The sequence below is a fragment of the Pelodiscus sinensis genome, chromosome 6, assembly GCF_049634645.1.
Source record: "Pelodiscus sinensis isolate JC-2024 chromosome 6, ASM4963464v1, whole genome shotgun sequence".
Lineage (NCBI taxonomy): Eukaryota > Metazoa > Chordata > Testudines > Trionychidae > Pelodiscus > Pelodiscus sinensis.
Window position 1 is genome coordinate 66,739,890 of NC_134716.1, and position 27,666 is coordinate 66,767,555.

The following is a 27,666-nucleotide window of genomic DNA, read 5'->3' on the forward strand; positions in this document are numbered from 1 at the left end:
TCACAGCAACACTATATTGCTGATTCCATTTGAGCAAGGATTTGTCTTGAAAATCACCTTCTTTTTTCCTTACACAGTTTGCTGGTACAGCTGGAAACTCAGATGAAAAATTAGCTAACAAATAGTCCCCGGGACACATTTGTTCAAAATCTGCTTCATCTTCAATGGACACCTGAGGAGAAACAAGTTAAAGGCTTGACAGATTCAACACATGGCAAAGCATCTTTTGTTGGCAGTGCCTTAAATTGCTATGAAAGGAAGGTGTATCAGTGAATTAGAGGTCAGCGCGCGCACACACACAAAAGCCACTATTAGCTCTATGTTAGATAAGAGTGAGGACGTGATGGCAAATTTGAAGGTTCAGAAAACTATTGCATTTTCTGAAGATATTCAGAACCACGCACACCGACCACATATCCTGTGTGGCTACTAACAAGAGCCACCAAGCTGGGAACAAAGGGGGAGGCAGCAGAGCCTGCTCTGCAAAGCAGCTGCCTGCTCCCCAAAGCAGAGAGAGGCAGACCCTGGGTGCAACACAATAGCAGGGTGAGGGGGGGGGGACCAGGGGTAGGAAGATGACTCCCCCACAGCCAGGTCTTTGGGTGTTCCAGTGGGAAGAAGTAGAAATTCCACCCCAGTCAGTTTTGGCTGAGAGGCCATGGAAGGCGCTAAATGCAACTACAAAGCACCTCTCCTGGACTGCGGCACCACAATGCACTTGAAAAGTGCTCAGGAGCAGGGACAGGGCTTCTCCTCCTCTCCAAGGCGTCACTCCTCCTCAGATGCAATCAGCTGGTGGCTTCCAGTGCCGATTGTGCCCCACCTTCCAGCCACTCCCCCGCCCCTACCCGGCTTCTGCACGCAACCAGAGGCTCCCTGCGCCGATCGCAGCCCCGCCTCCCAGCCACTCCCCCCACCCCTGCCAGGCTTCCGTCTGGCGCCCAGCCGGAAAAACAGAAAATACCAACATTGCACGTGTCTGATATTTTCTGATTTTTTTTACTGGACAGAGGGTGAAAAAACTGGACTGTCCAGTAGAATACCGGACACCTGGCAACCCTAATGAAAACAGTTCTTTTTTTCAAAGTTGCTTCAGAAGCAGTCATAATTTTGTGTTATATTGTAGCTAAAGGGACAGATTCTCCAACCACTACTTACACTAAGCAACATTTACCTATGCAAGCAACATCAAAGGGCTACTCATAAAGTGCAGTTCAAACACTTATGGGCTGGAAAACTGGGACAAAGGAGAGGTACAGTGGGAACACAAAAGAAATTAAACTGCTGACATAACAAAAAACAAGCCACAATAAATTTTTCAAGAATTAAAAGAAGCAAGATCTCCTTTAACGACCCAAAGTGTTCTAGCAATATCTGTTTCTTCTCTCCTCTACTACATAGTAACACTGGTTCAAAGTGTAAGCAAGCCCATCTGGGACCTTGGAGCCTGAAAGGATGAGCCTAGAGTTTAAGATCAGACACTATTGGCTCACCCAGTCTGTATGTATCATAGGCAAGAATTACCCTATCCATTTTGCTGACCAAAGTGGAAAACATTTTTGATGGCCAGTGCCATTGGGGCAAACAAAAAAATAGCCAATCAATCACCAACAAAACAGAAAACAGCCAGTCCAGAGCAGAAAACATACAAAAAACATAAAATAAAGGTGAGCAGCACAGCAATCTGAAACTTAATGGAAGGAGGCACCCAAGACAATCATTCTGCTCACTTGTCCCCAAACCAGCATGATTACTAGCCAATTAAATATCACCAGTACCTCTGTATAGTGCCAAATTTTTGATTAGTTGACTTAAAAGACTTAGGCTAAGATTTTCAGAAGAGTCTAAAGGAATTAGGTACAAAAATTCTATAAAATTCCTTCCCATCCCTTCAACAACAACAGCACAGATTAGGACATTAAGAAAAACTTCCTGTCAGAGTGGTTAAAAACAGGAATAAATTACCTAGTCCTAGAGTGACTGTGGAATCTCTATTATTTGGAGATTTTTAAGGATAGGTTAGAGAGCCATCTGTCAGGGGTGCTCTACGTGGTACTTGGTGCTGCCATGCAGACAAAGGATTGGACTTAATTACTTCTTGAGGTTCCTTCCAGTTCTAGTGTTCTATGAGTCTATGCAATCCAGTTTGGTAATGCTCTCTTGTGCTATTAGGTATTTGTTAATTTACAATATAGGCCCAAGACAGTTTTTCCTGCACATGCAGAACTTCCATCTACATCAGTGTGTTTAATGAAATATAACGGCAATGATAATCATAATACGCCCTCATTTCCCTAGGTTTGCTAAGGTTTTAATTATCAAAAAAACTTGCTATATCTATTATTCATACTAATACTTCGGGTAAAATGTGTTGCTGGTCTAACTTTGCTGCACTCAGTGTGATTGCAGCAACCTGTGCCAGCAGCCAATTTTGTCTTTGGTGCACTTATGCTTCTGTAAAATAAAAACCACTTTAAAGCTCCTTTCTGTTCCTTCTTTGTTTATGTTCTACTTTGCTTTATTTTATACTTACAGAGAAGAGACACAAAGAACAGAACCAACTGCAAATGACACCCATGGTTTCAGCAAGCAAGCCTACACAGAAAGTCAAGATCTCATTCCCACCGAAGAAAGCTTAACAACTGCTTTAAGTGAGGCAACTGGCAGCATCAGACTGGAGAATGCAGGTTCCATCTGAAACCTTGACACTCAGGAATTCTGAGGAAAGATTGGTTCCATTCCAGTTCCTACTCTTAATGCAGAGTTCATTTATAATACCATTACATTTAACTGTACTGTAACAAGTTTGTAATGGGTAGTTTAATGCAAACATGTTAAAGCTGTTGGTATTAGCGGGTTAGTGAATGGGGATGAAGGTCAAAAATTATTCACCTACTTCTCCTCATTAATCAAAATGCACTTTAGATAGTTTGACCATATGCATGTTTCATAAAAATTATGAGCAATCAATGAATGACCCCGTAATTTTAGGCAAATCATGTGAAATATCAAGTGTATTTAGTAAAGATGTTACTACCTATATATCCTTGTAAATTGTGTTACTCTTTCAAGAAGCTATGGCAATATATTTTAATAGCTTTTAACACGCTGAAATTATATCAAACTCATTCACCAAGATCTTTTGCCTGCTTATTAGCCTTAATAATTCTTAATAATAGCAATCATAACCATTGCACTTATATAACACATTACACCCAAAGATCTCAAAACATTTCAGAATAGTTTGCTAATTCATCCTGACTACACTCCTGTGAGGCTGAAGAGAAATCCATCTTCCTTTGCGGTGGTGTGATGTGGAGGTCTGATGCTGCCAGATGCTGAGCTCCCTCAACGTATTGGTTGTTCAGTATCTTGCAGAGTAAGGCTGTTAGTGCTTTTGGAGAGTAAATAAATTAGTGTAAATGAGGTCGAGAGACACGTATGGATTTCTGTAGAAGGCAGAGATTGAAAAAGTACAAAGGTGGAATTAAAATAGGCTATAAAAGGGCAGGTGTGTTAGGCCAGATGGCCTTTTCTTGTTACTGAAATGACTTTTGCTGTAGTTTTCGTCACTGCTATATTCCATTTCATTCCAATGCAATTTTCACACCAGTAATTTATCTGTTACACCATCATCTTGCGAATGATAACTTGACTTGTTAGTAAATAATGATATCCATTGGTTTCCAAGGGGTGTGGTATAATGAGTCACATTTCTAGCAAGTGCGCTAATAATAAAATGTGCTGTCATTATATATACAATCAATGCACCTATTATAACTGGTATTTTCTGCATGAAGGGCGGTAATGCAACAGTGTTCTCAAACCATCCTGCTTCATATTGGCACAACAACGAGGCCAAAGAAGTCATACACCATTCTCAGGGAGACCTTTGAAGTATCAGGAAAAGAACAACTCTTAACTATACGCCAGAAATGTTACAAAAAAGAGGTTTCTGGCTTGGAGTTTCTTCTAACCCAGGCACACCGAGTATGTCTAGACTACATGCCTCTGTCGCCAGAGGCACGTAAATTAGACTACCCGACATAGTCAATGAAGCCAGGATTTAAATATCCCCAGTTTCATTAAAATAAAAATGGCCGCCGCTCTGTGCCAGCTCAGCTGATCGTCAGCACAGCGCGCGAGTCAAGACGCGGATTGGTCGACAAGGGAAGCCTTTGTAGACCGCTCCCATAAACCTCATTTCATGAGGCATAAGGGAGTGGTCGACAAAGGCTTCTCTTGTCAACCGATCCGCATCTTGACTCATGCACTGTGCCGATGATCAGCTGAGCCAGCACAAAGTGGTGGTCGTTTTTATTTTAATGAAGCCGTGGATATTTAAATCCCAGCTTCATTGACTATGTTGGGTAGGTTAATTTACATGCCTCTGGCGACAGAGGCATGTAGTCTAGACATACCCACAGAGTCCAGTCTCAGGTTGCTCAGACATTTTGCAAAGCAACCACGCACCCTGATGAGTGACATACTTTCCTGCCAGGTGCAGGTCTGAAAGTATTTGTTTGAAGATGGAGCCAAGATTTTATGCAAACTTCTCACCCTTCTCATATTTTGCTGGTCCAGCACCTTCAGACCTGACCAGTCCCAAGGAGAGAATTTGCGGGGCCAGGGGAGATCCCCTGCCACCAGCCCCCAAACTCTCTGTGTGCTATCGCCCCAGCAGGTACCATGCCTCCACTCCCCACCACCACCACTAGCCTGGCTGGGCTGCTTACCCAGTTGCTAATGGGCTGCTGCAAACTCCAGCTCCTGCATAGGGCTCCGACCCCAGTCCTGTACTGCTGGGGATTTCCAGGGACTGCCACGGGACTCAGGCCCCAACCTCACTTATCGTAGGCCACCACAGGGCTCCGTCCCTGGACCCACACTGCCCAGTCAGGCTGCCAACCCTGCTGCCAGGAGCCCAGGCTGGCTATCCTGTCATTAGGCTCCTGGGCTCTCTGGTCCAAGACCCTCTGTCGATGACCAGAGAGTGCCAGTTTTCAGAGGTGCAACCTGTACAAAGAGAAAAATTCCCCATGTGGGATGATATCCTTGGGCTGCCTCTCTTAAGAAGCTAGTCCTAAGTCTAGACCAAAGGGTATGTGGGAAAGGATGGTTTAGATAGAACACCTCAGCTCAGTCTGCATTCTAAGTTACTCTAACTTACAGCCACCTCCCTAGGTCTGCCTATGCAGCAGTCCAAATCCCCAGAGTGCTCAGACTTTCATCCTCCTTCCACTAGTCCTGACCTCAATTTGTCCTCCACATCTTCTCCAGCAAGTGTTGTGAGGAGAAGCAGCAATCTCTACATTGTTGTCACACCAGTGAAATTCTCCCCATACCACTTACTGTTATCAGACAGTCCCTACACACCAATGCAGCATATAGAGGCCTCTGCATGGGGTCTTTCAGGGTTCCAGGCCTTTTTTAGCTGCAATGCCAGTCTTTCCCCACTGTCAATCATCATTAACGGAAGAATCATCTTATGCCTGCCACCGAAAAACTCTGCACAACATACAACATACTCATCATGGCAAGAGTGAGAGAAACACCAATGTTAAGAAACAGATGTGACCAGATGAAAGGCAGAAAGTGGTTTATGAATAAACGGTAGGCAGCAGAAGAGAATTCAGGTGTTCCTCCCACCTCTTATTTTCCCCCACATATCTTGCCTGACAGATTTTCTCCATTCTCTGTTATTCTGCACCCTCTAAAGCACTTCAACACAAATCATAACTTTAAAAAATAAAGAAAGACTGTAAGAAGACAGGCACTGATTCTTTTCAGAATAGAGCAAGAAATGCTTTCTCCCTCTGACCTCTCAAATCAATGAGCAAGAAATAAACAATGTCACAGTGGAAAGGAATTTTCTTGATTCTACTTCAATCTTTTTTTTAATGTTGAAAGTATGTGTCCTACTTTGATATTTTCTCTGTCCCTCCCCAAAACCGTTTGCTCTATACTCTTGATAAAATGATGCATACTATTAATAGTCCTTAACTGTCTGTTTTTTTAAAAAACTACTTTGTAACTAGAGCAGGCTGCAAAGCAGGGAAAACTGAATGGCTCAGGAAGGTGTGTAATGTCAATTAGAGAAAATGGTGGTAGATGCTAAGTTCAAACCCACATGAGGGTGACAATGACTAAATGTCATTACCATCTACTATATGGTTGGGTTTTTATCTAGCTATGTATATATTAGAGTTGTGTATCTGTCTGTGAGTCTTTCTGTCTCTGGGTCTGTCTATGAGTCCATTTGTTCATGAAGTCCTCCTAAATGAGGAGAGAGGAGCACCATTTCAGATTTTGGTGGGGGTGGTGATCTGTGCATGCCCTGAAGGAGGAGGAAGAGAGTGAAAGCATGAGGAAGGCAGACTGAAGACAGCAGCTTCAGCAGTCTTACAGAGGGTACGTCTAGACTATAGGCTTTTGTCGATAGAGGCTTTGTCGACAGTATGTCAAAGCTTCTGTCGACAAAGAGCGTCTAGACTACATCCAGTTATGTTGACAAAACAAGCCACTTTGTTGACATGACAGTGTAGACGCAAAGGACAGTGCAGATGCAATAACGCCTTCTGTTGACAGAACTCTGTCGACAAAAGGCGTTAATCCTCATAGAATGAGGTTTACCGCTGTCGACAAAACTGCCGAGTTCTGTCGACGTTATGTCGACAGAACTCAGCAATAGTGTAGACACAGGTATAGATTTGTCAACAAAAGTCCACTTTTGTCGACAAAACCCTGTAGTCTAGACACACCCTGAGCATGCTTCGTACAAGCCAAGCAGCAAATGGGGGGAGGAACCAATTCCATACACCCTCCCTCTACACACATATCACCTCTTTCTAGGGCTACCAAGGCACTGGAAAACCCTAGGGCTTTTTTGACTGGGCTAACTTAGCAATTAGCTGAAAAGAGCACTATATCTAATTCCTATATAAAAAAAGAAAATGTAAATACATATTAGACCTACTCAGTTCTAATATTAACATTCTGACATCTTGTGGCAAGACACTCAAGAGACACTGGTTAGGCTTAAAAATGTAATATATATATATATGTTCTTATTTTCTTACTAACTGCAGGGGGGGAGAGTGGGGGAGAGGGAAAAGAGAGAGAGAGTGAGAAAGAGAGAGTACCAGGACTCCTGGGCTCTATCTCAGCTCTAGAAAGGGAGGGGGGGGTCTAGTGGGTGACAGTAGGGGGCAGATATATTTGGGCTCTATATAAGATCAGAATGGCAATACTGGGTCATACAATGGTCCATCTAGCCCAGTATCCTGTCTTCCAACAGTGGCCAATGCTAGGGGCTTCAAAAGATATGAACAGAACAGACAATCATCAAAGTATCCATCCCCCATCATTCATTCCCATCTTCTTTTGCTGTTATTGGAACCCTGTTATAGTTTGGGTTTTTCCACCCTCTCCTGGCAAAGAGTTCCACAGGTTGACTTGGAAGAAATAATTTGTTTTAAATCTAATACCTATAAATGTAGTTGGATGAGCTTCTTGTGTTACATTAGTGAAAGAGTAAATAAGATTTCCTTATTCTATTTTCCTACACCATTCTTGATTTTCTAGACATCTAACATATCCTCCCATCCTTTAGTTTTCTTTTCCAAGTTGAAACTCTCCTCATATGGAAGCTGTTTCTTACCCCTAATCATTTCTGTTGTCCTTTCTGTACTTCTTTCCAATCCAATATAGCTTTTTTTAGATGAGGTGACCAAATGTACACACAGTATCCGAGGTGTGGCTATATCATGACATTATAAAGAGGCAATATGATATTTTCTGTCTTATTATATATTCATTTCCTAATGACTCCAAATATTTTGTTAGTTTTTAGACTGCTACTAAACATTGAGCAGATGTTTTCAGGGAACTATCCACAAAGATTCCAAGATCTCTTTCTTGAGTGGTAACAGCTAATTTAGACCCCATAATTTTTATATGTTAGTTGGGATTATATTTTTCTATGTGCATTACTTTGTATTTATCAACACTGAATTCCATCTGCCCTTGTGTCGCCCAGTCACCCAGTTTTGTGAGATCCCTTTGTAACTCTTTGCAGTCAGCTTTGGTCTTAATAATTTTGAGTAATTTTGTAGGATCTGCAAATTTTGCCACCTTGCTATTTACCCCTTCTTTAAGAACATTTAAGTTTAACAGAGCTAGTTTAAATTAATCACCTGCCTCTCTCTTTTTATAACAAACTTCCTGACCAAAAGGCAAAGCCACAAGCAGCTCAAATGCTGCTGCATTTAAGAACTGCCTCTAGAGTCAGGGCATGCAGCTTTAAGCAGACCTCAACTATGAAATCCAGGGGTTCAAACTTGGGGGAGAGGCTACTGCTCTTCTAGCCCCTCATAAATAGCACCCTTGTGGGAGAGCAAGGATGACCAGATTTGGTATGCAGCTTCCTCTTATCCTAACTTAAAACAAGGTTGGGGGGGTTGTGCCAAGAAAATGGAAAGTGCCAGGAATAGGACTGTTTTCCATAATTTGGAATGGGAGGGACACAGAGAGGAGGGATGCATCAGGGATAATGAGCCCACAGGGGAGAGCTATACTGCAGGTTGAGCACTGGAGGAAGCTACACCACCAAGGCTACATATAGACTACAGACTTCTTTCGGAAGAAGCTTTCCCGAAAGAGATCTTCCAAAAAAACTTCTTCTGAAAGAGAGCATCTACACAGCAAAAGCGCAACAAAAAAGCGATCTGCTTTTTCAAAACGCTATCTCGCATTTCAGCTGTGATTACTATGGATGGAGTGGCCATCAGGGCACCTGTGCTTTTTCCTCTTTCCTCTTCTTTTGAAAGAACTCCCTCTTACCTATCCACACACACATTTTTCCTAAAGAGCTCTTTCAGAAAAAGGCTTCTTCCTCGTAGAAGGATGTTTACCAATGTCAAAAAACCCCTCTGTTCTTTCAAATTTTTTTTCAGAAGAACACGATTGCAGTGTGGATATAACTGGGAGGGTTTTGAGGGGGGGGGGGGGAATGGAAAAAAACTCTGTAGTGTAGACATGCCCCAAGAGAGTGGCCAGCAAGGCTGGGGCTCTGCCATCTTTCGTGCCACCAGACTGGATAAGTAGCACCACTGCCCCAAATCCCACCCCCCAGCCCTTGGCCACAGTGCTGGAGGTGGGGAAAGGCCCCTGACAGCCTGGAGGGACAGGGGTGTTGAGAAGAAAGAAAAGGACTCTGGTGTCTGGGAGAGCTGGGGGGAGACAAAAGATCCCTGGTAAACAGGGGAGGAGGGGGAACAGCTCAGCTCAGTTGGGTGGACTGCTGAGGAAAGTGGATGAACATTGTAGGCTCCCTCCTGGGAGATGCCAGAGCCCTAGATCGCAGAGGCTAAATGTACCGAGACCCAGGTGGATACCCAGCTGCCTGTTGAAGCCCAAGAGGGGACAGAGTCATCAGAAGGTTTTGATCCCAGAGGCCCAGGAGGCTTCTGAACACCTGCGCTGAAAAATAGGGTAGGAAGTAACTCAGGAGAACTAGACATTGATCCAGTTGTGGAACTGAGACAAAATCAGTGTGTTTCACTGCTTCCTAGTGGTGAATCTGTTTGCTGCTGTCAGGACTCTGGAATGGGGCCTGGTGGAGAAGGGAGGGTCTGGGTCTACTTACCCTAGCTGCCACTCATCCTGAGTAGCAGCCCAGTTCCCCACTGGTTGTTTGGCCACACAGCCTGACTGAGAGGGCAGGCCTATTGAATCTGACCATTAGGCAATAATGCCAGAGGCTAAGACTGGCCAATGGGACTCAGCCTTGGGGCTATAATGCCCTTCTCCATGGCCCAGAAGATGACAGTGTGTACTTGCCCCACAACAGGAAACCACAGAATTCATGTATCCTAGGGCTGCCTCAGTATCTACCTAATTTCTTCCAGAGAGAATTTTAGTTGTCAAAAAATGAAGAAAATACAAAACTTTGACACCTGCAGTAACCTATAAAGAAATCCAAAAAATTAAGTAGGAAAATGCCTTCAATAAACGCAACATGAGTAAAACCCCCATGATTCAACATGGCATTTAGGACCAGCTTTATCAAAGGATTAAAAAAAGATTTTTATTTTCTTTATATTTTAATGAATTAGCAACATTATTTTTCATTAAAGGCTGAATGCAAGTAATTGGGGGATTACATTTTTATTCTGTTTTTTTACTAAAAAAAAGAGGCAGAGAGATATTTTTGGAACACAAATTTAAGTTCAGATAAATATTAAAAAGGATCAAAGCACCTACGCCTGTGTACTGCTATTCAATTAAATCTACACAATAGACTTCTTTGCTGAGACAACCTTATACCCTTAAAGATTGGCCAAATGTATTCTCAGTGAGAGTTTTTGGGGTTGGAGCTTATTTGAAAATCTGGTTTTTCATCATTAAGGGCACAATCCTGTGAACGCTTATTGCCAAATGAAGTCTTATTGAAGTCACTTGGATAGTCATGGTGGTAAGTAGTAAACTGAAATTGTTGGTAAAATTAACATATATTTGTTACCTACTGCTCTGAATCCAGACCAGTACGTCAGAAGAATTAAAAGTGAATTTAAAATCTAGAGCTAATGATGGGATTCTATGATGATCTTCATTGGACCTACATAGGATACGTCTACACTGCACGCTTAGTTTGAAATAAGCTATTCCGGAATAGTTATTCCAAAATAGCTTATTTCAAAACAGTACAGGCAGTCCCCGACTCACGCGGATCTGACTTACGTCGGATCCGCAGTTACGAACTGGGCTCGCCCCGGAGGACACGTACTGCGGGACCTCGCGGTCCTGCCGCCCGTGTACTTCGGGGCTTTCCCCGCGTCTCCCTGGTCTGCAGACCAGGAAGACGCGGAGCAAAGCCGCAGGGAAGCCGGCAGCAGAGCAGCCCAGGTGCGCCTGGGCTGCCTCACTGCCCGAGCCCCCCCGCGGCTTTGCAAAGCCTCGGGGAAGCCGGCAGCGGGACAGCCCAGACGCCCCGCGGCTGTCCCGCTGCTGGTGTCCTCAGAGGCTTTGCTCCCCATCTCCCTGGTCTGCTGGTCTCCAGCAGACCAGGGAGACGGGGAGCAAAGGCGCAGAGGACCCAGGCGGCGGGACCGCGGTGCGTCTCGGTCCGCCGCCCGCGTCTTCCTGGTCTGCTGGGGTGGGGGGGGGGCGCAGCTAGTACGCCCCCTTCCCCCCCCCCCAGCAGACTAGGCTTTTCTCCAGATGCCTGTGGCAGAGCAGCTGGGGCGCTGCCGGTTGGTCCCGCAGCGCCGCTCTGGGCGCTACTGGACCTACCCGACAGCACCCCAGCTGCTCTGCCCCAGGCGACCTGATTCAGCTGCTGCTGATCAGTTTCAGCAGCGGCTGAATCAGGACGCCTGTGGCAGAGCAGATGGGGTGCTGCTGGGTTGGTCCAGTAGCGCCGAGGAGCGGCGCTACTGGAGCAACCCAGCAGCACCCCAGCTGCTCTGCCCCAGGCGTCCCCAAGTCAGCTGCTGCTGAAACTGACCAGCGCTGACTACAAGGCAGCTGACTTGGGGACGCTTGGGGTTCTTAAGTTGATTCTGTATGTAAGTTAGAACTGGCGGTCAGTTTCAGCAGCGGCTGAATCTGGACGCCAGTTCCGACTTACATACAGATTCAACTTAAGAACAAACCTACAGTCCCTATCTTGTACGTAACCCGGGGACTGCCTGTACATTTACAGCGCAGAGAAGCCTCAAAATTAGTCTGAGGCAGGCTTCCCTAATGTACGTGTGCTGTTTCAATTTAGAGCACCAGGAGGCACTGGGGAGGAATAATTTAGAATGGCCCTGGGGAGGAGTTATTTCAAAATAGCCGAAGTGGAGCATCTACACATGAATTATTTCAAATTATTCTACGAGCTTATTCCTCATAGAATGAGGTTTACAGATTTTGGAACAAGCCGTCCATTATTTTGAAATTATTTTGAAATAATGGAATGGCTGTGTAGATGCTCACATTGTTATTTCGAAATAATACTAGTTATCTCAAAATGACAGAGCAGTGCAGACACACCCTAAAAGAGTATCCACATTGCTGTTATGCTTCACAGAGCATGCAAGGCACATGCTATCTTTGGTTAATTTAGTGCATGAAAAATAGCAGCATAGCTGGAAGTAGCTTGCACTAGCCACTTGAGTATAACCATACTCCCAGCTGCAATTAGACACACTTTAAGAGGTGCAAAATAGAACCCACAGCCCCAGGGAAGACAGAACAAAGGTAAATTTAAGATATACTGGGATGCTCTGGGGGTGAACAGGCCCCCAGCTTAATTGAGACAGCCTCTAGGGTCAGTTTAAGTTACAAAAGCCTCCTCTGATTGCTCTATGGGCCACAGCACTATACTTGGAATCACAGCTGTTCTGTATGCTGCAGCTGCACCCCCACTGCAACACTTCTGCATCTAGCCACACCCTGCCAGGCTCCTCCCATTGCTAGGGCTTGCAAAAAGATGCTCAGAATGCAGCTTAATGGCTGGTCTCTACAATTTCTACACTGGGGGAATCCCAACTCTTCAGCTGGGGACTTTTAGGGCCTCTTTATAGGTCTCCGGACTTTTTTGAGCAGCACGCAGGGTCTGGAGCAAACATAAGGATTTCACCCAACAGATTAAAAGAACTAGACTGTACAATCTTTCAGTACTTGAAAATTTCAAATCAAATTTTTTTATGATACATAATCTTCTGCCTCACTTATTTTATCCTTTGATTCCCAATGCTACCAAATACTCCCTGCTTCGACAGTGCACCTAATCTCTACTCTCCAGGGAAATGACGTTCTTCTTAAAGCTTTCTTCAGTCAATAGTATAATGTAAAATGTAAGTGAATTTGCTGGGATTAGTTGTAGTTCAGACAATAATCCTACATGTTCAGATTTTAAAAACAAGCAATACCTAAATCTATCAAAGTGTAAATTCAACTCTTCATTGACGCTACAATCTTAAAGAGTTTCAAACATATTTTAGATCTGCAAGAATGAACATGACAACTTGTTTTTCAGAAGAAACTGTGAAAGAAAGCTAACATTAAAGTTGCCCCAAATAAAGTCTGCTGTATGCTCAGACAGATGCTCAGAGAAATTCTCTGGAAACCTTTGACTGCCCCTTGAAATGTTAAACATTTAGGGTTCCTCAGACATGTCTTTCTCAGATCCTCACAAAACATTCAAGGAGCATTTAGTTCTTTTTTGCAATACCTGGCCATAGTGCACCCTCTAGTGGCAAATTTATATTCTTAGGTATTCAAGAGGATTCTGTTGTCAAGATTTCAGCACCCACATCAGCATTCAGCTTTTGTTAACATATCTGTGTCTGTTTTGTTATGTGTTCTAGCTCTACTGTAGTGTGTACAATACAACTGCTGAGCACATTTAGAAGATTATTTTTAATTATGGCAGCAACACCTTAATATAAGTAGCTGGAAGCAATGGTATTAATGTGAAGGTTATGTGTGCATTGGTAAGAATGCTATTTTAGTGGAGGTCACAGACTCCATTTCCAGATTAACACAATATTTGTTCATCTATAATCAAAGAAGAGCTTTCTTAGTTATTTTTCATCTCAAAAGCCCAGAACATTCAGTGAGGTCATGCTATAATATGCTTAAGACCAATTTTTTTTTGTAGCTTGCACCATAGAATTGCGGACTGTGATTCTCCTAACAGGTGAAATAGGTATTCAAGTGTCTTAGCTTTTCTGATATACATCTGAAACACAAAGTTAGTTAATCACAGGAGTATATAAATCCACCTCAGAGAAAGAAAATAAGGAGCAAAAGAGAAACTATACTTACTAAACAAAGAATACTACTGTAATTCTAAAAATATTTATTAGTGAGAGTATGTGTGGTACACCAGAGGGGCAGCCCAAACAAACACAGCTAAGATGGTGGTGAAGTAAAGGTGGCTTCAAGCCACCCTTATACCATCAAGCTGGCCAGGATCATTAGTGTAGCTGCTGCTGTACACTACAGCAATCCTGCCACCCAGCCTCAGCCTTAGGGCAAGGCGAGCAAGGTGGTTGCCTTGGGCCCCATGCCTTCCGGGCCCCACACTGTCCAGCACTCACCTGCCTGGCCACTTGCTGGCTGCCCTGGCTGGGAGCTGCCCAGCTGTGCGGTGCAGCTGCTGTCAGCAAGTTGCCTTGGGCCCCACAAACTCTTTGGCCAAGCCTGCTGTAACCCAAAGCATCCCAGAACAGAATCATAGAAAACTAGAACTGTAAGGAACCTCAAAGAGGTTATCAAGACCAGTCCCTTGCCCTCATAGTAGGACCAAGCACTATTCTATATCATCCCTGACAGGTGTCTGTGTAACCTGCTCTTAAATATCTCCAGTGATGGAGATTCCACAACCTCATTAGGCAATTTATTCTAGTACTTAACCACACTGACAGTTAGGAAGTTTTTTCTAATATTCAATCTAAATCTCCCTTGCAGCAATTTAAGCCCTTTGCTTATTGTGCTATCATCAGAGGATAAGGAGAAAAAAATGTCTCCCTCCTCCTTGTAACATCTGTTTAGATACTTGAAAACTGCTATTATGTTCCCTCTATTTTCTAAACTAAACAAGCCCAGTTCTTTCAGACTTCCTTCATACATCATGTTTTCTAAACCTTGAATCATTCTTGTTGCTCTTCTCTGGACCTTCTCTAATTTCTCCACATCTTTCCTGAAATGTGGTGCCCAGAACCGGACACAATACTCCAGTTGACGCTTAATCAGTGCAGAGTAGAGAGGAAGAATAACGTCTCATGTCTTGCTCACAATACTCCTGGTAATGCATCCCAGAATGATGACCAAACCATGTATGGTCTCACACTAGCAACTCCCCTAAACAAGGAGGACTTCTAAAACAGCTTAAATCTGTCTTATGTTGGCCTGAGCCAGAGAAATTCTCCCTTAGCTGGTGGGGGAGAATTTTAAAAATCTTTGTACAAAGCCAGTGATAGGGATGTGAAAGTGTAACCATGTACACAGTTAACCGATGAGCCGGTAAGTGTTTCCTGTTAAATAAATTCTAGTACAAAGGTTCAGATGGTATAGACATCAGACCATGTGTGAGAACAGGTGTTCACTATATATGTGTATATATATCCCAACCTTATTTTTTTTCTTGTTTCTTGGGTGACAGGGAAAACAAATTTTAGAAAAGTAAAGTACTACATATGTGTCAGTCATCCCTTTGTTCACATGTGGTAGCTTCCTCCACTTTCCTCTGTCTATTGTCTTTTTATATCAATTAATTTTGTCATCCATATCATCTAATCCTATAAACCCTTTACCCCTACAGGAGACCCACACCTAAATCTTTCTATAATCCCTAAAAGAGAAGTCATCCCTTTACTATCCTTTGTTTATCTCATAGTACTGTGTGTAAAAATTGTATCATGTTGCTATACAGAGCTCTATCTCTAAACAAAGGCATCACTGCTCCAAAAGAGCCTGAGAGATGCTGACCACCAAAGCAGCAAAATGTTCTTTTGGGCACATTGGCAGTTGCATTGAAAGAGGCTACCTGCTCACCTGCATCCAAACTTGAAACAGTTAAAAAGAAGTCTAGCAACTTAAATCAAAACACCGGATATTCAGTTTTCCATCTTTTATTTTTCACAGAAAAAAATCTCAATGCCTTAAAGAAAGTCTAAATAATGGGAATGCATAATTTTTGCTTTAACTTACATTTCTGCCTTTTAAACTCAGTTTCAACTCAATGAAAAAGCCAACAAATATAGATCTAATTATGCAGAAAAGATGCTTTAACTGCAGTGCACATTCAATACTCAAAATCCAAAGAACGCAGTCCTACTTGAAATGTGTACAAATCAATTCATTATATTGATCTGACGTGAGCTGTGCTTTAATTTAAAACATAGATTACCACAGGCCAAACTTGATAAAGTCTGACTTTTTGAGGCATGATAACTTAGTTTTGAAGATGCCCTAAGCCTCTTCGGTGACATGGTGATTTGCCTGTCTTTTCATTTTACTTCTGTAAATCACAAGTACATATGAACTATCAGGGGCCAATTACACTGTGTTTATTACCATTCATAATAAGTTTTGTTATCAAAACTTATTTGCAAAACTGAATTCAATATGAAAATTAATTAACGTTAAAGACCAGTGCTGACATCTTATGGTGAAAACCTTGAAATATTTTCAATTTAGAAACAATTTTTCTTATAAAGTATGCTTTTGTTACACTTTTCTTGCCACAACCTATTGTCAGTTACTAAAACAGGGCTAGATCAAGGCATAAAACTATTAGCCCATTTCAAGGCCTCTTGTTTGTCGAATTAATTGATCACATTAGAAAATAAGCTTTCAGTTTTTAAAAAGGAATTTGTTAGTCCTCTTGGCTGTGATTTATAAAAGGGATGGCTACTTCTTTTAGCAGAGAGGATGCGTCAATAGGTCTGAAAGGAATGAACTGCCTGGCGAATGCCAGAGGGGTGTTAACTCCATCAAATTATTCCTAGTTCTCACCAATGAGATGCCCATGATACTCTTGCTTCTCTACGCCCACACAAGGAAAAGTACATGTTTTAATTAATATAGAAATACTACCCAATAGCCCGTCATAAGACGGGATTTTCAGGTCTCTCCTCCACGTCCTATTCCCTTTCTATCTTGCTCTTCTCTCCTGAGCCTCCAGTCTCTCGCTCCATCTCTCTCTCTCTCTCTCCCTCTCCTCCTCCTAATGCCTACCCCTCTCTCTCTCGCAGCTCTCCTCCGCCTCCTGCCTCCTCCGTTCTCGTCTCCTCTGCTCTCCTCCACCCCTTCTCTGTCTCCATTGGGGATGCACGCTCATTCAGGCCCCGCCCCCTAGCCATGTATGTCACCGCCCCACCCCCCCCTTTGCCTCCTACCGTGGTGCTCGGCTGACTTCTGCACCACTCAGCAGGGGCTGCCGCACGAGAGCAAGCGGCACAAGTGGCCGTTTGGGCTCCGTGGTCCCCATGCAGCATCCTCATGCTCCATGGGGACCGCGGAGCCCAAATGGCCGCTTGTGCCGCTTGCTCCCGCGCAGCAGCCCCTGCTGAGTGGTGCAGAAGTCAGCCGAGTGTCACAGCTGAAGGAGAAGGACGTTATAGAGGTAACAGTGCCGCCCAGAGGCAACACCAAGCATTACACTGTTACAGAGTCACAGACATTGGGCAACTGTATGATACTAGTAATCCACATGCATGTAATGAACCCTGGCTGTAGACACAGAGGGTACAAGCACATTGTGGAAAAAAAAGTAAAAATCCCAAGGCAGCATGTCTCAGAGTTCAGGTCAACTGACTTAGGCTCCCAGAGCTCTATTACTGGTTAAAAACAGAAACGTGCATGCTCAGGTTGGACCCATGGCTCTGTGGCCCAAACCCCTTACCCAAACTCTGATTATTTTTGAATTTTCACTTCCTTTCAGAGTTAAAAAAACAATCATACTTGAAAAACAAGCAACAAACCAAACCTAGTATTTTATAGATACAGCTGATCAACAGAAACCTGTTAGAAAGACTCAGGATAAAAAGTCTTGAAAATATATGCACCTAACCTTATCAGTTGAAATTTTCAGCTTGAATAACTTTTGAAACAACTTAACTAGAGTCTAGTTAAGCATTTTCTAAGATGTCATATGACTTTGGCTCTGTGCAAAATAAATTAACTCACTTCTGACTTGAGAGCTGTCATATTCCCAGACCTGACTGATTACACATAGACAAACAAGCTTTGCTAGCACTGCCACCTGCTGTTGATATTAATTTGGTTTCCAGCTGACTAGTTTTTGAACACCAATATTGCTTAGTTAAACTGGCCTAATCTATAAGAAGTAAGCATTATCAACATTGATTTTTAAAACACTCATTGTTCCAGATTCCAGTTGGAAGCAGTTATGTGACAATCTTTGTCTCTCCTGTTATTTTTGCAGATGATTACACAGAATAAACATTAGAAAAGCCCTTCTCTTCTAGTGCTTATTTGTAATTTTATATGTGATTTCTGTGTGTTTGTAAAAACTAAAATAAGTTAAAAGTTTTGAAGAATAAAGTAAGACCATAAATAACCCTTAAATTATAAAACTAAGACATGACTAAAGCCAGCCCTGATAAGGGAAACAAAAGTATTAGGGGAATATATTGGGATTTTTTAAATCATTTCTCACACCATATCTTGGATTGTTCTACTTTTTAATGCTATGGTAATATGGAACAATTCATGCAAGGCGTGCACTGTATTTATAAGTAAACTAAAATGCCTCTTGCTCACCTAAACTCACCTATCCTGAATTTTTATAAAGGCAATAGCTCATTAAAATCAAGTTTTGTTATAAAATTTAAAATTCTTCATATCCACTGTCACTATATCAACATCTGGGCCCAATGATATCATAAAATGGCAAGCAAATAAGGAAAATATACTTTGTTTACGTACATACAAACCCCAAAAGTAGATCTTCCTTCCTCAAGTCAGTACAAACACAGAATAAGAATTCTTTTCTTTTGTATGGATCACAAGATGATACACAGATTGTTCAGTAATTTAACTGTTGCACATCAAGAACAGCAAGATGTTGTAGTCTACCCTCCCATTTTCTAACTATTCCTTCCTCCACTACATGCTTGACCAATGACCATACATATTTCTGCCCTGCAGTCATGCTGCAAAATCTCAACTAAGCGAAATTTCCGTGCAAATTTCTGGTTGTTCCAATCAGCGGCCTAGTCCAGGGCCTATATCCTGGGTGGCAAACTGGGTGAATGGAAGTTAGGGCTTCTAAAATTCATCAGACTGACTGCTTCTGTCCCAGAGTTGATGCCACTCCACAAGGCAGTAGCTGTCAACCCTGATATGTCCTTGTTTATCCAAGCCAGAGCCACCAGTATGTGAGAGGAGTGCATGAACAGCTGCCACAAAAGGATATCACAAACTCAGGCATGGGCAAGTAAGCAGAATCTGTAAGTCTAGATGTTTTCATCAGCAGGTGGGCAGTTCTTCTTGCAGGAAATGTACATTGCTTATTTGCACTTCTTAGAACTACTGTCAACCTTGTGTTCAGCAGTTCATTTTCTTCTCTCATAGCCCTTGATGTAGTTTTAAGGTTAACATTTTTGGGAGAGCCAAATTAGTTTTAATATGTAGCTAAGGCAACCACTACTAAAGTGGATGGCTGTGATCAACTCCAAATCAACAAGATGCATATGCTGACTCGTCCAACCTACTGCACAGTGGAAACTTGAGTAAATACCAGAGCCATGTCTAAGGTTTGTAAACATTTGCCTCTGTTCCCTAGGAGGATCCTAGTAGCCCCTGGATCAAGACGGTGTGGGATGTAATCTGTTCTTCCAGTGTTCTGGGTAGACTGGCATGTTAGACTGCCATTTGACTCTTCAATATGTGATAGCTAGCTGGAAAGAGAGTGGATTATCCTGAACACAAACTGTAAGGGGCTGATTGACCAAGCCATTATTCAGATGCTAGGTTGTGGTCATGGTTGTAGACTCAGTGTAGGTCTTAGCTGAGGTAAGTGGCCAGCGTATTCAGATGCTGCATGAGTGATCCTTCAATATCATGTAAAGCACCATCACCCATCTTGCAGATATGGATCTGCATATACATACTTATTGACCTTAGCTGTTCGGGTGTAAGACAATATGCTGAAAAAAAGAGAGGAACTAAAACAGATCCTGCCTAAGCCAGCAATAAGTTGGCAGTCAGATTCACATTCCAAACAGTATCATATGCAGCTGACAGATGCATCAAAATAGTACCAACTTTCTTACTGTTCTTCAAGGCATATTTGATATCATGTGTTAGGCAAATTACGTGATCTTGGGTATATCAAACTCATCTGAAGCCAGCCCAACAAAAAGCAGTTGTTGTTCAATAACTTCTTTGATGCATCTCAGAATCAATCTCTCCATAAGCTTATATATGACACAAAGGAAAGATGGGTCATCAATTTCTGAGATCTTCCAGCAGTTCTCCTAGTTTCAGAATGAGTACAGCCTTTACCCTGCATAAGATTTTGGAAAGTAATTGTCCTAGAAATAGTTGAGGAAGCAGCCAGCTTTTGGGCCTAAATGAAATATCTCCATATGAATATAATCCAGACCTAGAGCCTTTTCCAGTCTCTCAAGCTTTAAGACCTCGTCAACCTCTTTGTCTGAAAAAGGAGCCATCAACATAAATCTGTACTAGGAGCTTGCCACTTCTCTGCAACCTCAGTTTTGACTGTACTGTTAAAAGATTTACTAAAGATCTGTGTATGGTCATTAGCCACTAGGAGGGATGCAGTACCATTTATAGTGACTGGAAACACCTTTTGCCAATGCTGGAATCTCCATAAACTTTTTTGATGGTCTGTTAGTCTTTTCAGCTAGAATGAGTAAATTTCATCTTTGTAACTTTCTCTCTCCAGCTTGATTCAGGTTCCTTATCTTATAGGCCTTCTGTTCATTACCAGCAAATTTAAAAACTTGAAAGAACTTAATTACCTCTCAGAACTACTCATGGATATATTACCTTCTCATGGTGTCCCCTGTAAGTAGTGCAAAGCAAAATAAAAGTAGACAAATGCAAAATCAGGCTCAGGGCATGTCTACACTAGGAAATTATTTCAAAATAACTTATTTCAAAATAATAACTCACGAAATAACTATTTCAAAATAAGCACTATTCTCGTGGAAAGCAGGTATTATTATTTTGAAATAACCAGCTCCTTATACTGAAATAACGGGCGTGGTAGTATGGATGCTGCTTGTTATTTTAAAATAAGGGGAGTTATTTCAAAATAACTCCCTAGTGTAGACCATTCTAAGGAACAATCAATTCAAAAGAACAGTCTCCAGTGGAGCCCCTTTTAGGGTCAGTGCCAAAAACCCTAATGTTAGGGACAATTCTCAAGATGCTGCATTTCAATATCAAGGGGTTATTGGCAGCAAAGCAAGATGTCTTCCTCCAACTCATTACAAACCTTGGCGCATGTGTAATCTTACTTCAGAAGATAATCATCACCAGCATGAAACTTTCAGTTCCAGGCTATGCTCTGGATGCTTATCACATTCACAAGCAATATGGGACGTCATCTTCTTTACAGAAAATCTATCCACTGTCACTATATCAACATCTGGGCCCAATGATATCATAAAATGGCAAGCAATAAAGGTGAATGTGCTTACACTGATTAATGTCTATAGGCATCCCTCAATGAACTCACCAGTCACCACTCTGCTCCCCTTTCCATGTCCCTCTATCTACTGTGACCACTTCATTTCACATTGAGAATATCCTGACGACAATGCAGATGCAGAGAGTAATGCTGTGGGCATCAGACCTGACCAACAAACTCATCTATGGTTCAGAGTTAATGCCAAGCTTTCACAGTAGCAGATGAGCACCAGATTCATCTCCTGACACTGCCTTTTTATTCTCCATGCAAATATAATATTGCTAGTAGTCACAGAATGGAAGATGCTTGAAGCTTTCCTGGAGTCTCATCATTGGCCATCTTTGAGCTGCAAAGGAATGTGTGTATCAATAAATAGCCCTGTGTAATTTTCAGAAAGGTGAGTGGTAGGTCTTTCAAGCAAAACTACCGGTGTCTGTCAACAAAATGGTGAGTTGGAACAGCATGTCCAGCCAATATAAAAGACAAGATTCCTACCAAACTTTCAGTGAATTAGTTCAGGCAGCTGCTAATAAATAAGGGGCAACATGCCCTTGGGAGCCATAATTTCCTCTGTCTTTGCTACATTTAGGAAAACAAATGCTCCAGCCATTACCTGTTACTCCATCCCACTCTATACCAGCTTAGCACATTGGGTGGAATGGAGCCAGTGCTCCCTGAGAGGGGGAGTGTAACAGGGTGACATGTCCCATAAGGACTTCAGGGCCTGAGGTCAGCCAATCCTGATTACTAAATAGGTGCACGTGGTTTCGATCGGGTGACTCCTTATAAAAGATAGCAGGTGCTGAAGTGAAGGCTGAAGCCCAAGAAACTGCAGGAAGGGTCAGATAGAGAAGAGCTTGTGTCAGAGGGTTTGAAAGCTACAGAGTGTGACTAACAGGGGAAGGAAACAGGGTGTGACTAACAGGGGTAGGGCCAGAGGGCTGAACTCCAGCCATTAAAAAGCTGAGACTGGCAATTTTGGGTGAAGCAGACTGGGACAGAAGAAGAACTTTGAGTGGGATAGAAAAACTGTGTGTGAACTTTTGAGTTATGGCTATCAAGGACATTTTTAGGACTTCTGGGGCTCTATGAAGTACTATTAAACAGGTTACCCCTTATGCCCCTATCCCTGACAACAGCCTGGGGGAGATGATTTTTTAGAGATATGATTTTATAATCTTCAACACATTAACAAAATAGTTTTAATGCAATTTTTAAACTAAGGTCTGTAGACTAACACAGTTAATTCAGAAACTGACAGTATATACCGGGGTGATCAAAAAGTGGCCCGTGTGCAAGATCCAGTCTGCCAGTGTTAGCTCCTGGTGGGCCCCAGCTGCTATAGTTACCTGCATGGCAGCAGGTACCAGCAATTATAGCTCCCGTTGGCCATGGATCACTGTTCACAGCCAAAGGGAGCTGAAGGAAGTTATGTCTCAGTCTGCACCACTTCCTGCTGCTCCCATTGGATGGAAACAGTGATCTGCAGCCAACGGGAACTGCAATTGCCAGTACCTATTGCCAGGCATGTAAATATAGTGTATATCAACCTGCAGTTGGCAAATGCCTGTTAAATGGCTTCATTACCACTTGACTGGCTTTTTCACACCTTCAGTGTTCTGCTAATAGGTCTGGTAGGCTTTTTCAGTTTTAAGTTAACTAGATCCTCTCCAGAGGAAGAAAACACACAGAACAGGGATAGGAAAAAGCAATAGATAGAGTGGCTGCATATTCTGCCGATAAGGACAGCCCTGATGGCTGTGGATGTTTGTGTTGGGACTCCAGTGATTGTTTGAACCATTTCCATTATTAAATTAGTCCCAAGTGGGGGCACTGTGAGCCACAAATTAAACCATGTGGAGCTTGTAAAAGGCCTGCAAGAGGGGAGCTAACATGAAAAGGGATGTTACCCGCTGTCATGAGTGTACGCTTAGAAGGTAGCTGCCCTGCTACCAAACACAATTGCTAGAAATAGAGGTGTTGGGGATGCTATGGCACTCTTTGGCTAGAAGTGATTTCCATCATATGCAAGGTTTACAGTGTGGTTAAATGGCTGTCAACACCTTCACTATCAAAATTAATCCAGCATCCCGGGCTAGGGACAGATGCACACAGCCCATACAGGGGATTAAGTAACCATAGTACCCTGCACATGCACATATGGCAGCTCATGGCAAAGCCTTGAATGGTGGTCTAGAAAATGACAAGGACTAGGAGTTAAATCTTAGTACTGAATATGCGTCAGAGTATTTCATGAGTCCTGTGGCAATAGTAATATAATAGGCAACATTCAGATAATGAACATCACTTTAAAACACTATAAAAAGACAGCTAATTTCCATCATAAAACACCTGACAGTTGAGGTTACATGAAGTAAATGTGCATACATTGTGAAAGATCACCAGAATGTAAGACAATCCTCTGAATTTGATAAATTATTTATTTCTTTAGTTTTTTTTTTAAGTTTCCTGTAAGAAATGCTCTAGGTACTAACAATTATTTAAATGTAGGATAACATAATGATGACCGCCTGCTGGCATTCAATACTCAAATAAAGATAACATGTAAACTGCTGGCAGCATTAAAAAATGATGTACAAGTAACAAATTAATTCAGCCAACCAGTAAATCAAATTTGCAATAGAAATCTGATGACAAATGCAACACAAGTGCATAGACATAGGTAAATAAAGTCTATATTAAATGAGCAATAATAGTACGTGATTATAAATTATCAAATAGCGTAACATTCACAAGTGAGCCTTTACAGTTTACATGGTTAGCTTTGAAATCTGTTGCTTTTTAGTTACATTTCTTTTGACAGCTTATTTTTAATGACCACTGTAACTCTATTTTTCTGAGAGCTGCTAATAGTTATTTTCTCCCATTTCAATGTATAGCATTACACACAGGAACAGCCCGAGGCCGGCTGCAGCAGCTGGCGCCCTATGTGGGGTGGTGCAATCGCTGCCCCTGCCTGCACGGCCATCCATGGCCTTGATGTTATCATCGGGCACCCGGGACAGCGGAGCCCTAGGCAACAGCCTAGCTCACCTATGCTTACGGGCCGCCCCTGATTACACATCTATATATCGTACAATTACAAACTGCAATTTAATGCCCCCATGTTTTGGAACAAGGATGGAAGAAGGTGGACCTTCTTTCAGGAATGTGCCTCTTGCTGTTTCTGTGAAAATCTGCCCAAATTTGGTCAAATTTAGTCCTAAACTGATGGTGTCAAATTTGCAGATGAACTGTAGCTCAGCAGTTTCTGACACCATCATCTGAGGATTAAACAAAGACTGTGAATGGCTTGCTATCTACAAAAGCAGTTTCTCCTCCCTTGGTGTTCACACCTTCAGATCAGCTGCTAGAAGTGGGCCTCACCCTCCCTGATTGAATTAACCTCTTTATCTCTAGCCTTATTCTGGCCTGCATAGTTATACCTGCCTCTGGAAATTTCCACTACGTGCATCTGATGAAGTGGGTCTTTGCCCACGAAAGCTTATGCTCCAAAACATCGGTTAGTCTATAAGTTGCCACAGGACTCCTTGTCGCTTTTGCAGATCCAGACTAACACGGCTACCCCTCTGATACTTGAAGGGAGAGTGTTCTTCCTTTGACTTCCTGCTGTGTAGACAACGCCAAAAGCCACATTAAGCTATTTAGACTTCAGCTACGCAATTGACGTAGCTGAAGTTGTGTATCTTAATTCAACTTTGCCTGCTATGTAGACATGCCCTGAGAATGCTCACTCCAGTTCTACAGGGTCAAAGCTGGACTTTCCCTATAATTGATGCTCTCTGTTGCTTCAGACCAGGATGAGGCCAGGCACTGAAATTAAGAGCAGAAATGTCTCTCCTGTGCTATCAGTACCCCTGCCGATGTGTGGAGGAACCTAACTGATTTGAATGCAAAGGGGACAAGACCTGAAGGTGGAAGAAATGGAGACGTTTGGGACACAGGGCCTGGAAAAGCTGGGCTAGGGACAGAGACTCTTACTGAGAGTTTACAGGGGAGACTGGGAGCTAGGAGGGATGAAGGGAGACAGGGACTTTCTGAAGGATACTTGGACTGGTAGCCAGGGATGGGAGGCTGAGCAGGGGGACTGGAAACCTATAGGGGGAGAGCACTGCCAGGAGTGAGAAGGAGAGATAGATATGAAAAAAGCTGTGGTCTGAAAAACTCTTGCTTCATTTACTGCAGAAGTTGTAAAGTGCATAGGATGATGGACAGGGAACAGCAAAGAGAGGGAGAAAGGTCTCATGGTTATGGCAGTCTAATGCTGTTTCAGAGAAATGGATTCTGTCCCTCTCCAACAGAGATTTCCTTTGTGATGCTAGGCAAATCACTTAAATTCTCCACAGGCTCCTCATTCAATCATCCCCTCTCTAGCTCATTTTCCAAGGCTCATCCCTCCCTTGTTTTTTATCCTAGACTCTTTGTACAGCTAATCCCAATGCTCCCATCAGCTCACCCCCACAACCCAGACTGTATCATAATGTGAACACAAAACAAAAAAGCCAAGTTAAGCTTATACATGCAGTCTTAATACTGGCATCTCTCCTAATTGTTGAGTGCTTGACTTTACAACCTTAATCTTTTAATGTACTTTTTATGTTTGTGATATTGCAAATATAGAGCATTCTATTAAAAATTAGGGTTACTGATATGATAAATACTGTAATGACAGAGGTTCCACTTCAGGGAGAGAAAGAAGAGGTGGCATTGGGAGGTGGGGTATTACAAAGGGAACTGTTCAAGTATTAAGGAAGGTCAAGGAATTGTTAGTGACTATCATCTCTCTAATTTTTGGCTGATGATCCAATCATATGTGGGAATCCGGTACTGTAACTTTGTAGCCAATTGTCATGCAGAAATTAGATATTTCGTTGGTGTTGCAATTTTTTCTAAATCTGACTATTTCAGAAGTAGATAAACTCAGCATTTTGAATATGTTTTTTCTCAAACTTCATGACAAATGGCTTATAGTTCACAAATGGGTTTGCCTTTTACCAACTTTCATGCCAGATGCTGATCCTCTAATTTTATTTAAACTTCAGTACTTTTATCTCCTTTCTTTAAAATAACAATTTAATCAAATATATGCAAGTTTTTGAGTTAATATTTTGTTTTATGTTCTATTCACACTATTTATTAATCACAATCTTTTTAAGAAGATTCGAAGCTACCAGCTCTGTCTATAATGTACTGCCTATAGAAGACAAATATATCTATCATCATTAAATAGATAAAACAGACAAAAGGCCAAGGTTTAAACATAGCAATGACTTTCATATATAGAAACAAAGAAATAACCAACACAAATGGTATTTGATTCCTTGCATCTTATCAAAAGTAGAATATGTCATGGTTGTGTCAAAACTAACAAAAAGCCTTCCATTAATACCACTTAGTTGACTTAGAGAATAAGAAGCTTTATTTACCCAGCTTTGCTAAAGGTCTTCCAATGAAATAACTGCAAATCTCTAAGGAACAGATCTGAACTCAGTAAAAAGACTCTTGTTATCTTTAGTGGGCTTTGGATTAAGCCCTACATGTCCTATGTCAGCAAGCATCAGTTCTTAGAGAAGAGTCTTTTGAGACTGAGCCTAGTTTGATTGTAGCAAAGTTGTGGTTAGAAACACAGAGAGGATTATTCTGAGGCATTACAATCGCTATTCTAGAATCCCAGTCAGATCATTCTGATTTCTACCTGCCTCATACAGCCTTAAGTTCCTTTCAGTTCTGAGCTGAAGCCAAAGTGTTAAGAGATGAATCCATTGTAATGCACTGAACAAAACCCAAAATGTTTGGCAACATACTTCTTTCCCAGATCCATCGTTATTATTTTTGTTCACTTTCAATGAACATTTTATAATGAAAGCTGCCTTTTAGCCTTCACCTAGTGTGGTAACCCTTGGGAAAAACAGAGTCGCAGTAAAACATGTTAAAATGAGGTAATAAGAATGCAATACAGGACCAAATGATGAACTGGCAAACCTTGTATGACTTTGCTGCTGTTTCAGCAAATGAGACTGAATATCTTCAGAATAAATTATTTTTGTCTGTAATCTGACTAACTCTGAGACTCTATTCTAGCTAGAATAGTGATAGAAATGTAGCTGTGTTATTCTGGTGCAGCTGAAACAAAAAACAGGACTGTATAGCACTTTAAAGACTAACAAGATGGTTTAATATGTGATGAGCTTTCGTGGGCCTGACCCACTTCCTCAGATCAAATAGTGGAAGAAAATTGTCACAACCATATATACCAAAGGATACAATTTAAAAAAATTAACACATATGAAAAGGACAAATCAAATTTCAGAACAGAAGGGGGATGGAGGGGGGGGGGGAAGGGAGGTAGGTAAATGCCTGTTGTTTATTCTAGCTAGAATGTGAGCTATCCATTTCTTTTCTTTTTCTCTTGGTTTTATTTTTATTTGTTAGACAAATATCACATTTTGGATGCTTCCAATAAC

The 27,666-nt window shown here is 42.1% G+C and overlaps 1 long non-coding RNA gene across 1 annotated transcript; it reads right to left on the reverse strand.

Annotated features, from left to right (window-relative positions):
• LOC142829891 (uncharacterized) lies at positions 1-27,224 on the reverse strand. Its single transcript, XR_012904792.1, has 2 exons — positions 26,629-27,224; positions 1-172 (listed from the first exon to the last, which is right to left on the reverse strand). It is a non-coding gene; the product is annotated as an uncharacterized LOC142829891 (long non-coding RNA).
• Between the last annotated feature and the right edge of the window lie 442 nt (positions 27,225-27,666).